This window comes from Ovis aries, chromosome 12 (genome assembly GCF_016772045.2).
Source record: "Ovis aries strain OAR_USU_Benz2616 breed Rambouillet chromosome 12, ARS-UI_Ramb_v3.0, whole genome shotgun sequence".
Classification (NCBI taxonomy): domain Eukaryota; kingdom Metazoa; phylum Chordata; class Mammalia; order Artiodactyla; family Bovidae; genus Ovis; species Ovis aries.
Window position 1 is genome coordinate 56,109,883 of NC_056065.1, and position 14,268 is coordinate 56,124,150.

A 14,268-nucleotide genomic window follows, 5' to 3' on the forward strand; every position below is an offset into this window, starting at 1 on the left:
TATCAAAAGTGCAAGCTGTGATTTTAAGAACCTCCAGCTTTCATCCTAAGGCCACCCATGGGTCTGGTTTGGTTGGGGAAAGATGAGTGGGAGAAGACAACTCAGTTGTTGTTTATCTGTTTATAAGGATACACTTATCTCAGGACTTCCCTAGTGGTCCAGTGGCAGGGACTCCATGCTCCCAGCGCAGGGGGCCCAGGGTTTGATCCCTGCTCAGGGAACACGTTGCAGCTAAAGATCCTGCATGCCACAGCTAAAAAGAAAGAAAGAAAAAGATCCCAAGTGCTGCAATTAAGGCCCTGCACTACCACCTAAATAAATAATTTTTTTTTTTAAAGAAGAATACAATTATTTCAACACAGAGCCATCTGTTCCTGTTCACCTTGGGTTAGTTTCCCACTCCACTTGCTCCTATTCTGTTTTTAACTTTTTCTAAAACTTACAGAAGAGTGTTAAATTGGAAGGCAATCATGTCCTTCCCAGCAATAAACCCACCTAAGAGAGTTACCGGGGGTGCCGGACATGAGAACCAAGATGAAACATTTATACCTCTGACCATTTTATATCAGTCTCAGCAGAAAGTCAGGTATTAACATCAGTATTGACTTAAATGGCCAAATAGTGGTTACTCAATAAAGCTTTGTTACCTGGAATTGGAAGCTATCAAAGATCCCATGGAAGAGGGCATGGCAACTCACTCTAGTATTCTGGCCTGGAGCATCCGCATGGACAGAGGAGACTGGCTGGCTACGGTCCATAGGGTCACACAGAGTCAGACTAATCACAGTACAAGTCCCTAACTCTCCTTTCCTTGAAAATGCATAATCATGGACATGTATCTGCACACAGAATCCTAGACCTTTAGAGACGAAAGAGACCTCACAGATGCATGTGGGCATATGGGATCTTAGTTCCCTGGACAAGGATTGAACCTGAGTCCCCTGCATTGGAAGGCGGGCTTCTTAACCACTGGACCACCGGGGAAGTCCCCTATTTATATGACTGACCTCACAGGAGAGCATGGATTGCCCAGATTAGCCTCACAACCCAGGATCAGTTTGCCAGGAAACAGGGGAGAATGTGGTTCTTCAAATCCTGACTGCGGTCGGGAGCCGTCATGAAGCTGGAAGCTCAGTTCCCCAAATATCACATTTATCTCAATTTGGTGAGAAGCTGAAAGCCTATCTGGGGCCATTTAAATTCTAATGTTATTAAGGGCTCATCTAATCAGCTTTTAAAATAAGCTGCTTTCAGATGCATGGGGAATGAAGGTGGGGCGGGCGTAGGCTGAGTAAGACAGTTCACACCAGCCTGGTGAAGGCACCTCTGTTCCAGCTGACCTTCCTGCTTGGTAACTTCAGCAATTCCAACACCAAACCTTGCTGGTGAGCAGCTATTTGGAAGTACATGGGGGCAGGGGGCTAATCTGAACAATCCATGCTCTCCTGTGAGGCCAGTCGTATAAATGAGGGACTTCCCTGGTGGTCCAGTGGTTAAGAAATCCACCTTCCAATGGAGGGGACTCAGGTTCAATCCCTGTTCAGAGAGCTAAGATCCCACACGCCCACATGGGGGCAACTAAGCCCTCGGGTATCACTGAGCCCACACACCACAACTAGGGAGAAGCCTGGGTGCTGCAACAAAAATTCTGCGTGCTGCAACTAAGATCCGATGCAGCCAAATAAATGAATAAATAAATATTTTAAAACTCATGTACATATAACAAGTCTTGGCAGAGAGAGACTGGCCTCTGTGTCGGGAGACCGCTTTCAGCTTTAATCAACAGAGCAGCCAGTGCTTCTGAGAACTGGATACTGCTTCCCATAGACTTCTGAGAAGTCCCACCCTCAGGGTCCAGGAGGATCCAACTCCTCCGCCTGGAACCATCGCACTCAGCTGGCCCTCACACCCAGCTGTGGCTTGACTCTCCCTGAACCTGGGAGAAACTGAGTTTAACCCTGCATGTTTATGGCTCCGATGTAGTTTGGGATTACAGTTCTGATTCTGATGTAGTTTGGGATTACAGTTCTGATTCTGACACCAATTGTGATGTGTGGTTTCTCCCCCGACCCCCCCCACACACTAAGGAGTTCTCTGTGACACCAGCTGGGTGTCCTTCTATTCAACTCAATTCCCACTCCACCTATTGAGAGACAGCATCAGACTCCACAGCATGAGGGCTTAGTTCCTCAAGACTACCCCCCACTTCAGATGCTAATCACAAACACAGGTTGTCATCTGTGCTTCTGACCTACTGCTACAAATTGGAGGTTCCCACACATCCTCCTCCAGTTCTATTAACTTGCTATTAGAATGACTGACGGAACTTGGGAAACCACTTGACTCACTAGATTACTGGTTTATTATGAAGGATATTGAAGGATACAAATGCATCAACAGCCAGATGAAGGGACACACAGGGGAGGTTCTGAACAATGAGTTTCAAAGGAGCTTCTTTCCCCAGCATGGTGGCACATGGAAGCATCCTAGTTCACCAACCCAGGAGATCCCAGACCCCCTCCTGGTGGGTTTTTATGGAAGCTTCATTACACGGGCTTGATTGAATCACTGGCCATTGGTGACTGAACTCAGTCTCCAGTCCCTCTCCTCTCCCCTCCCCAGAGGTTGTGCAGGGTGGGACTGAAAGTTCCAACCCTCTAATCACATGATTGGTTGCCCTGGCAACCAGCCCCCACCCTCAGGAGATTTCCAAAAATCACCTCTTTTAATAAATTCGAGTGTGACTAAAACCAAGAAACACGTATTTCGCTCTTATAGCCTGGGAAAGTTTTAGGAGTTTTGTGCCAGAAATGGCATGAAAACCAAATAAATCTTAATATTTCTCGTTATAAATCACATTATTACAGGAATCATCCCCCGGCCTTGCTTTAAACTTCAGTCTGATCCTTGCTTTTCCTGCGTATTCTCTGATTTGGCAGAGTCCTCCTTGCTTCCGTAAGGCTGCCTCCAGACAGGATGTGGTGTTTGTCTCCGTTCCCTCTCCCACAATCCTGCACACAGGCTTCTCAGATCCCCCCAGAGTCTCATTCAGGCTGGTGAGATCCTGGGCTCCCTCTTTCATCCCTCCAACCCTTCCATCAGATATCATCATCAGATATCAGAAATGAGTGAAAATATGTGACTGTTCCTGCCAAGCTCATAATTTGTCACACCTTTAAACCAATATTCTTTCAATATTTATTCAACATCGATTTAGAGGAGGATAGCATCCCAGATTCTACTGAAGCCACGTTATTCGGAAGTCAGTTCAGAGACCATCTATTTTTATTTAAGCAAGTTTCTTTGAGAGAGGATGGGGGTTGGGAGAGTTTAATTGCAAATAGTTCATCAAATGTTCTATACAAATACTGTCTCCAAATAGAGAGCTGGTAATTTAAAAAGTCTTCATCTTAATAGTTGCCCCTCTTTGTTATCCAGATGGTCCACCCTATTCCAGCTCTGCTTAATTGCAGAGAACTTGATCTCAACTAGCTGTTAGCCTAAGAGCATCAAATTAACCAGTTCACTCTTAAGTGTGAATGGTTGATAGCCCGCTTAGTGCAATGATGTCTCTTGTGAGTTTGTACATTCAAAGGTGTTTTAAATGGCCTGAGGTACTTTGCGGTCAAGTGTCCCCTAAGTAAGACAAGATGTCGCTGAGGATATGCTGGATTAATTCTAATGCAGGGCTTCATAAAAGATGTGTCTTGCCACTGTAGAGTGCCATGGTAGATAATGAGAGCACCATGAATCTGAGGAATGAAATGAGTTTTTCCTGAACAAACAGTAGCAGTTTTGTGAATGAATAGAGAAGAGAAGGCGGGTGGGTATATTGTCATTGTTTTGCATAGTAAAAAAAGAAAAGAGCCACCCCTCTATGAAAAGTTCCCAGTTCGGTGTACCAAGTCTGAGTGCCAAGAAAAGTTATTCAAGGAGCGAAATATTCATCGTACCTGTCAACTCTGAATCCTGAGAGCCTTCTCCCATGGACCATTTTTTAGAGGTTATTATTTCAACCTGAAAATTCTTTAGACATATATATGTGGTATGAAAAAGGAATTAGGAAAGCTTTTAAATTAAAAGAAATAAAACGACAGATTTTTCCTCTAGCTATATAAATAGTTATGGATAGAGATAAAGAGATGGATATTCTTTCATAATACTTTATTAGAGGTTTTGGAACTCCAGAAATTTTAGAGTCAGGCTGGTGAATAATTTAGCACTGATTCCTGCAGGCTCAGAGCATGCATGGCTGGGTTGGGGAGCAAGTCTAGCCTCTTGGAGGGGCTGAGTGCCGTCACACACTTTTATGACCAACTATGTTTGGAAATGCATTTCTGAAATATTTTATAAGATGTCAAAACCTTGGTGCCTAGTTTCTCCAGCTTTTTCTGAGGTAGCGTAAAGCCCAGGGGAGCTGGTACTCTTGACCACCTCACGGCAGGGAGTCTGTGCCTTGGGCTGTTGTTGCAGTGACAAGGAGTCTCAAATCCTGGGAATACGCAGTCACAGCTGAAAGCCTCAGACTGGCCATTGCAATGATGGATGGTTAAAGGTTCACAGAAAATGGTACCTTTAGTGATGGTGTCCTGGGTGTTTTCTCTTTTCCACACGTTCTTTAATCCTAATGCCCAAAGAGACCTGGTCTACGCAGTAATGATGATGCGGCCACCTGAAACAGAGACAGGAGGGAAGAAATACATTTATGGCTTTAAAATAAGGAACTTGTGTTTCCCTTTCCATCTCAACTGCCACATCTCCATTTCAAAAAACTTGGAGGTATAATGTGGGTTTCTAAAGAAAATTGTTATTTATTGTTGTTTTTTTCCTCTTCAGAGAGTTCGCTTTACTTCATTAGTTTTCTTTCATTCGTTTTCATAGCTTTGCAAGGAAGTAGCAAATATTTAAGGTCAAAATTCTACAGAAGGATTATATATCCAGCTATGTGTTTTATGTAGCAAATCCCTTCTGAGATCTTTAAAGATGGCTGTGGTTACATACTTAGATGATCTGATTATGAAAAATGCTTGACACTTCTTCTAGGAAACCTCTCATCCCCTCTAAACCTGAGCCCCCCTCATGTTCTTCATGTCCAGGACATTCAGCGCCTTGCTAGGTCACAGAAGTCACTCCTCATCGTAAGTTTCTTCATTTGTGTTGTACTCACTCTGAACTCTCAAATCCTCAAGGGCAAATTCTCTGTCCCTATCACAAAGCTAGCACAGAAACTTTCAATCAGTACTCTTTAAGGAAATGAATGCATAACAACCATTTTCTCAGGTTCGAACCACAACCAATAGAGCAGCAACACCTCTTGCAAGTGGGAAGCTTCTGTGTCAGCAATTTGTCAGTTTCTTTCAACAGGGTTGGGGGAATTCCCTAGTGGTCCAGTGGTTAAGACTGTGCTCTCACTGCCAGGGACCTGGGTTCAATTCTTGGTTGGAGAATTAAAGTCTCACAAGTTGCGTTGCACAGTCAAAAAAAAATTTTAATTTAATTTAAAAAATAAATAGATTCTCTCTGCAAAACTTAGACCAGTCACTCCCTGCCCCCTACACAGTCCCATGCATTATCCCACAGCCCATCAGTTCAGTTCATTTGCTCAGTCATGTCCAACTCTTTGTGACCCTATGGACTGCAGCATGCCAGGATTCCCTGTCCATCACCAACTCCTGGAGTTTACTCAGACTCATGTCCATTGAGTCCATGATGCTATCCAGCAATCTCATCCTCTGTCATCCCCTTCTCCACCCACCCCAAATCTTTCCCAGCATCAGGGTCTTTTCCAGTGAGTCAGCTCTTTGCATCAGGTGACCAAGGTATTGGAGTTTCAGCTTCAACATCAGTCCTTCCAATGTATATTCAGGACTGATTTCCTTTAGGATGGACTGACTGGATCTCCTTGCAGTCCAAAGGACACTCAAGAGTCTCCTCCAACACCACAGTTCAAAAGCATCAATTCTTTGGCACTCAGCTTTCTTCATAGTCCAATTCTCACATCCATGCATGACTACTGGAAAAACCATAGCTTCGACTAGGTGGACCTTTGTCAGCAAAGTAATGTTTCTGCTTTTCAACATGCTATCTAGGCTGGTCATAACTTTCCTTCCAAGGAGCAAGTGTCTTTTAATTTCATGGCTGCAGTCACCATCTGCAGTGATTTTGGAGCCCCAAAATTACGTCTGTCATTGTTCCCATTGTTTCCCTACCTATTTGCCATGAAGTGATGGGACCAGATGCCATGATCTTAGTTTTCTGAATGTTGAGTTTTAAGCCAAATTTTTCACTCTCCTCTTTCACTTTCATCAAGAGGCTCTTTAGTTCTTCTTCGCTTTCTGCCATAAGGGTGGTGTCATCTGCATATCTGAGGTTACTGATGTTTCTCCCAGCAATCTTGATTCCAGCTTGTGCTTCTTCCAGCCCAGTGTTTCTCATGATGTACCCTGCATATAAGTTAAATTAGCAGGGTGACAATATACAGCCTTGACATACTTCTTTCCGAATTTGGAACCAGTCTGTTGTTCCGTGTACAGTTCTAACTGTTGCTTCCTGACCTGCATACAGGTTTCTCAAGAGGCAGGTTAGGTGGTCTAGTATTACCATCTCTTTAAGAAATTGTCACAGTTTGTTGTGATCCATGCAGTCAAAGGCTTTGGCATAGTCAATAAAGCAGAAGTAGATGTTTTTCTGGAATTCTCTTGCTTTTTTAATGATCCGAGCGATGTTGGCAATTTGATCTCTGGTTCTTCTGCCTTTTCTAAATCCAGCTTGAACATCTGGAAGCTCACGGTTCATGTACTGTTGAAACCTAGCTTGCAGAATTTTGAGCATTACTTTGCTAGTGTGTGACATGAGTGCAATTGTGTGGTAGTCTGAGCATTCTTTGGCATTGCCTTTCTTTGGAATTGAAATGAAAACTAATCTTTTCCAGTCCTGTGGCCACTGCTGAGTTTCCCAAATTTGCTGGCATATTGAGTGCAGCACTTTCACAGCATCATCTTTCAGGATTTGAAATAGCTCAATTGGAATTCCATCACCTATACTAGCTTTGTTCATAGTGATGCTTCCTAGGGTCCACTTGACTTTGTGTTCCAGGATGTCTGGCTCTAGGTGAGTGATCACACCATCGTGGTTATCTGAGTCATGAAATATTTTTTGTATAATTCTTCTGTGTATTCTTGCCACCTCTTCTTAATATCTTCTGCTTCTGTTAGGTCCATACCATTTCTGTCCTTTATTGTGCCCATCTTTTCATGAAATGTTCCCTTGGTATCTCTAATTTACTTGAACAGATCTCTGGTCTTTCCCATTCTATTGTTTTCCTCTATTTCTTTGCACTGATTGCTGAGGAAGGCTTTCTGATCTCTCCTTGCTGTTCTTTGGAACTCTGCATTCAGATGCTTATATTTTTCCTTTTCTCCTTTACTTTCGGCTTCTCTTCTTTTCACAGCTATTTGTAAGGCCTCCCCAGACAGCCATTTTGCTTTTTTGCATTTCTTTTTCTTGGAGATGGTCTTGATCCGTGACTTCTGTACAATGTCAGAAACTTTCATCCATAGTTCATCAGGCACTCTATCTATCAGATCTAGTCCATTATATCTATTTCTCACTTCCACTGTATAATCATAAGGGATTTGATTTAAGTCATACCTGAATGGTCTAGTGGTTTCCCTACTTTTTTCGATTTCAGTCTGATTTTGGTAATAAGAAGTTCATGATCTGAGCCACAGTCAGTTCCTAGTCTTGTTTTTGCTGACTGTATAGAGATTCTCCATCTTTGCCTGCAAAGAATAGAATCAATCTGATTTCAGTGTTGACCATCTGGTGATGTCCATGTGTAGAGTCTTCTCTTGTGTTGTTGGAAGAGGGTGTTTGCTATGACTAGTGCATTCTCTTAGCAAAACTCTATTAGCGTTAGTCCTGCTTCATTCTGTACTCCAAGGCCAAATTTGCCTGTTACTCCAGGTAATTATTGACTTCCTACTTTTGCATTCCAGTCCCCTATAATGAAAAGGACATCTTTTTTGGGTGTTAGTTCTAGAAGGTCTTGTAGCCACAGTCCATAGCCGGATGATTATGCCTTCAAGGACATGCTTCCCACAAAACCCTTGTGAGCCTTCTCTAAAGTGGACATTGAGCTTCCAGGATTTCATTTGCAGGGGCCTAAAGAGACTACTTCTGCAGTCCATGGGGTCACTAGGAGTCGCACACGACTGAAGCGACTTAGCAGCAGCAGCAGCAAAGACTACTTAAAAATCAAGTAGCACTGGGGGAGGAAGGAGCAGACCTTTGACTAAGGTGTAGGCTTGCTCATCCAAGTTGCTCCTGAATGAATGAACATTCTCTGGATGACTCCATGGAGCTTTAGAATTGGAGGAAAGATAATTTAGCTCTGGAAGGCCAGAAAGGTTTCATCTCTGGAGAATCCTCCAGAATACCAGCAGGGAAGTGGCTGCCGGGAGAGTGGAGCTGGGGTGGATTCTGAGCTGCATCACTGGGGAAAACAGTGGTCATCAAGAGATCACCAGCACCCAGGGTGGGGAACTGTTGGAGGTGACATGAATACCAGGTACTTTTCTTCCTCTGATTCAAATAAGCTGCTCACCAAATGGAAGCATTGCAGAGCCTTAGGACAGGGTAATTTGGACAGTGGCTGTTCTAAATCCTAAAGGAGATCAGTCCTAGGTGTTCATTGGAAGGACTGATGTTGAAGCTGAAACTCCAATACTTCGGCCACCTGACGCGAAGAGCTGAGTCATTTAAAAAGATCCTGATGTTGGGAAAGATTGAGGGCAGGAGGAGAAGGGGATGACAGAGGATGAGATGGCTGGATGGCATCACCAATTCAATAGACATGAGTTTGGGTAAACTCTGGAAGTTGGTGATGGACAGGGAGGCCTGGTGTGGGTTCACAGAATCGCAAAGAGTCAGACCTGACTGAGCAACTGAACTGTCCCAAATGTGCAGGCTACTTCATTGGCAGATAGCTCGGATGTTAGGAAAATCTCTGCTTCCATGGAATTAAACTCCCTCTCCTTTTTACTTCTACCCTTGACTCTTTATTTCTCATCCTGTCTGTGAGGTGGTGATGTCACTCTTAGAAGGAATACAGTCTCTTTTGAACCAACTATGTCAAAAGTCATGATAAGCGTTGGCGAAATCCTCTTCAGTCTAGTTCATTCACATTGATACCTTCAATTCAGCTTCCATATTATCAGTATTATTCCTCGACTAGATATAGGCACAGTCATTCATTCATAAAACTCACATATATTTGTTTATTGTATTTTAAATATCTTTATTTGATATTCTTGAAATTATGAAAATGATAATTGCTCATTGTAATAAGTGAATCCATATGAAGATGTATACAGAGAAAGTTAATAATTTACCCCTAGCCTCAGCCCCTTGATGTAACATATTATTTTATTTTTTTTAAGTTTTTTCTTTTAAAAAAAGTTGATTTATTTTTTAATTGAAGGATAATTGCTTTACAGAATTTTGTTGTTTTCTGTCAAATCTCAACATGAATCAGCCATAGGTATACATACACCCTCTCCCTTTTGAACCTGCCTCGCATCTCCCTCCCCATCCCGCCCCTCTAGGTAGATACAGAGCCTCTGTTTGTGTTTCCTGAGCCATACAGCAAATTCCCACCTTCTATTGAAGTACATTTGACTTACCACGTTTCAGGTGTATAGCAAAGTGATTCAGTTATACATATATGTGTGTGTATATACAGATATATATCTTTCAGATTATTTTTCATTATAGGTTATTACATGATATTAAATATAGTTCCCTGTGCTATAAAGCAGGTCCTTGTTCTTTATCTACTTTGTATATAGTAGTATGCATCTATTAATCCCAAATTCCCAGTCTATCTCTCCCCCATTTTTCCCCTTTGATAACCATAAGTTTGTTTTCTATGTCTGTGAGCCAGTTTCTGTTTTGTAAATAAGTGCATTTGTATCTTAGTTTTAGAGTCCATGGATAAGTGATATGATATTTGTCTTTGACTTACTTCACTTAGTATGATCCTCTCTAGGTCCACCCGTGTTGCTACAAAGGGCATCGTTGCTTGATGTAACCTTTTAATAGACTAGCACGTATTCTTCCGCACTGTCAATCAGTCCAGTTTCCAGAAAACAGGCTGAGACCAGATAAACACTCTGCAGGTTTATCCGCGCAACCCTTATGAGGAGCGCAGGAAGTCGAATTGGCCAGAGGGACCTCTGGAGCTGTCCTGTATTGAGAAGGGACAGGCCTTTGGGCCCCACTGGTCTTTGGAGGTGGACTGCTCCCACGGAGAGGGCTGGCACAACCTTGGGCAAAGCAGCTCCCTTTGGTGGAGGTCAGCACTGGAGAGGAACTCAGCTGTGAGCCGTCAGCAGCCAAAGCTCCCATCAGCTGCCGGGCTGAGTGTCTCAGCTGGGTGGTGCCTCGCAGCACCCACAATATACGTCTTCCCTGTGCTTATTTAAACCCAATTATGCATATTCATACAGACAGATGGGATGCTTTTGTTTATAGTTTTTAACGGAAATACTCTGCAACTTGTTTTGACTTAAGAAGATCATCAGTTTCCCCCTAATTTATGCACACATATAGGTCCCTGGTGGCTCAGATGGTAAAGGCGTCTGCCTGCAACTCAGGAGACCCGGGTTTGATCCCTGGGTTGGGAAGATCCCCAGGAGAAGGAAATGGCAACCCACTCCAGTACTCTTGCCTTGAAAATCCCATGGACGGAGGAGCCTGATAGGCTACAGTCCATGGGGTTGCAAAGAGTCGGACACGGCTGAGTGACTTCCCTTCACGTTATAGGTACTTTTACAAGAAGGTCTTAGTCTACATCTAGCTTTTTTAGTGCAGCCCCCTTATTTTTTCCCTCAGGTCTTTACCTCTCTCTACCTCTTTTTCTTCCCCCACTGTCCATACTACCTCACCCCTCTAGGCTGACAGCAGGGAATGCAGACTTCTGTGCTTTCCTTCATGTGTGTAACCACATGTATACATGTGTGAATAGGGACAGACGGGCTGATATGGTGTTTTGGTCATTGGCAGCAACTATTTATTAAGAGCCTTCTGGGTGCTTCCCCGGTGGTCCAGTGGTTAAGAATCTGCCTGCCAGCACAGGGGACAAGGGTTTGATCCTTAGTCTGGAAAGATCCCACACGCCTCAGGGTTACTAAGCTCATGTGCTTTAGTAATCATGAGTACTGAAGCCCACGCACCTACAGCCCACGCTCCAAAATAAGAGAAGCCATCACAATGAGAAGCCTTTGTATTGCAGTGAAGAGCAGCAACTAAGACCCAGAGCAGCCAAAAACAAAACAAAACAAAACAGAAAAACGGAGCCTTCTGAATGCCTGGGCCTGCACCAGGCACTGGAGATACAAGGCGACAGATCCTCTGCTCTCAAAGAGGTCCTGCCCATCGGGGACAGAGACCCAGAACTATCAGTTACAACAGAGGGGAGTTCACTTATGGAGACAGGCACTAATCACAGAGTTATTTGGAAAATTAGAACTAGAAGATGGGGCTCCTATGTTCTAGTCCCATGTTCTTTTCCTTTTAAAAAATGGCACTTAAAAAAAAATGTTTTAAACTGTGGGCTGAGCAATGGCCACATTGAATTCCAGCCAGTGTGTGCTGATCTTCCTGAAGTCGTGTTGAAACCTGCTCTGTTGGAGAAGCTCTAGTGAGCCTAACATATTGGCCCCTTTGATGGAATTATATATGACCTCACAAATAGATCCATTTGATTGACAAGTGGTACAGCCCTGAAGGGATCGCACAAAGACCTTAGCTTGGAGTAGATTTTCATATAACTGGTGATAAAAAAAAGGATTCTTATAACAGAAACATGTGCTGGCCTGTCGCCACGTGGACCATCATTCCTATGCTCACAAGTTGCAGAGACAAAGCTGTGAGCAGAGACAAATATCCACACAGGGATCATGGTCCCAGTTCCTTTTAGTCTACACACTTCCAGGAAGGCCTGAGGACAGAGGCGGTGGAACCACAGGAGACGCACGGAAGATGAAAGAGCACGATGACCTGCCCTGTGCTGGGAGCACTGCACTGGGAGCACAGTGGCCGTGGGGACAGCCACTTCAGCAAACTGATGTGTTCTTCCTGCCCATTCTCTCTGCCCATCATTCACCTGCACTTACCCTCTTAGCGCCCAGCATTTCTCCCACAGCCATTCTCTGAGGTCAACTTGTAATAGCTCATCTTTGAAAAAACAACAACAACCATTTTTCCTATGAAATATGTCCCCAAAATGTGCATTATAAAGATTTTTCCTCCTCAAATTCTGACCCCTCTAACACTCGATGTGAGTCCAGGAACCCAAGAGGCTAGGCTTTGACTTCATTTCGTGGGCTCCAGCCCCTGATGGTACAGTCAGGACCTGTGGGCCAGACAGTCCAGAGAGTGCAGCTAGGAGACCCTGTTGACCCCAATCACAGACTTTTCCCAAAGCCCCGTGTTTTTCCCCTTTTGGCAGAGGTGAATCATGGGCAGAAGGAAGATACCACCAGGCCAGGTGAGACAGAGTTCCAAAACCTGCAGAGGTTTCAGACTTCACAGCAAAAGTCCATTTTGTCTTATTTATTTGTTTGTTTGACTGTGCCAGGTCTTAGTTGCAGCATGTGGGATCTAGTTCCCTGACCAGGGATTGAACCAGGACCCCCTGCCCTGGAGTCTTAACCACTGGACCATCAGGGAAGTCCCCAAAAGTCCATTCTGATATTCAGCATAAACCTACTTATTTGAATGGTTTTGGTTTGTCTATTGCAGATTGCTGGAGATGTTACAGGAATAACCACGAGATTGCAAGGATGCTGATCAGCTCTAGACAGACTATCCAGTATGCTAAAGCATTGTTAGTTCATGTCTTTTCTCAATTCTCACAACAGTCAGTTGCTGAAAATGGATCAGATTATTATAGACCAACAAACTGTTCTTAGTCATTTTGATGAGAAAATAAAAAATTTGGGCAACTAATGGTGATCTGTGTGTGTGCTAAGTTGCTTCAGTTGAGTCCAACTCTTTGGGACTTCATGGACTGTAGACTGCCAGGCTCCTCTGTCCATGGGATTCTCCAGGCAATAATAATGGAGCGGGTTGCCATGCCCTCCAGCAGGGGATCCTCCTAACCCAAGGATCGAACCCGCATCTCCGGTATTAAAGCAGCTCTTTACTGCTGAGCCACCAAGAAGCCCATTGGCAATCTGAACTATATTTAACTCTTAAACTCACAAAGTCCCCTAACAGAAGGCACCTTGAATGACTATTATTTGGGGCTCTTACATTCAGGCATACATACAAATGTGAATATTTCTTAGAAGGATTTTTCTGGCCCATTGTTAATGGCAAATCAGTGAGATGTGAAAAGTTCATGCTTGCTCAATTCATTGTCTATTACCTCATAACAAATTACCCCCAAATGCAGTGGCTGAAAAACAATAAACATTTACTATCTTTTGGTTTCTGTGGATCAGGGACTCAGAAGTGACTTATCTGGCTTGTTCTGGCCCAGAGTCTTTCATGAAGCTTTCTTTAGGATGCTGACCAGGGCTGTAGGCATCTGAAGACTCGCTAGGGCTGGAGGACTGGATTCTAAGATGGTTCACGGATGTGATCTGATTGTTGCAGAAGGCCTCCCCACTGAAGCGTCTGCTGGGCTGCTTGAGTATCCTCACAACCTGGTGGCTAGCTGCCCCCAGATAAAGCTACCCAAGAGAAAGCCAAGTGGGAGGAGCAGGGTCTCTGGTGACCTGCCTTATTAGCATTTCTGCACCATCCTACTGTTTACATGGATCAGCCCTATTTAATGTGGGAGGATGCAACACATGGGTTATGAATGCTAGAAAGCAAGGATTAATTGGGGGCCATCCTGAAGATTAGCAACCACAAATGCCTTTTGCCTTCATTATGGTAAAGACCTGGAAGCAAACAATTCTGTTTCTTGGGACTTCCCTGGTGGTACAGTGGTTAGGAATCCGCCTGCCAATGCAGAAGACATGGGTTTGATCCCTGGTCTGGGAAGACTGCACATGCCTCGGGGCAACTAAATCCATTTGACACGACTACTGAGTCCACGTGCCACAACTCTACTGAAGCCCTTGAGCCCATGCTCTGCAGCAAGAGAAGCCACTTCAACGAGAAGTCAGCTTACTGCAGCAAAGAGTAGGCCCTGCTCTCTGCAACTAGAGGAAGTCCGCTCACAGCAACAAAGACCCAGCACAGCCAAAAATAAAT

At 44.0% G+C, this 14,268-nt stretch overlaps 1 protein-coding gene across 1 annotated transcript in view; it reads right to left on the reverse strand.

The window, feature by feature from the left end:
• TNR (tenascin R) overlaps positions 1-14,268 on the reverse strand; it is a 486,177-nt gene that overhangs the window by 226,137 nt on the left and 245,772 nt on the right. Inside the window, exon 2 of the mRNA XM_027975894.3 lies at positions 4,574-4,672. The gene's annotated coding sequence lies outside the window, so the exon portion shown is untranslated. The remainder of the gene's footprint in view (positions 1-4,573; positions 4,673-14,268) is intronic.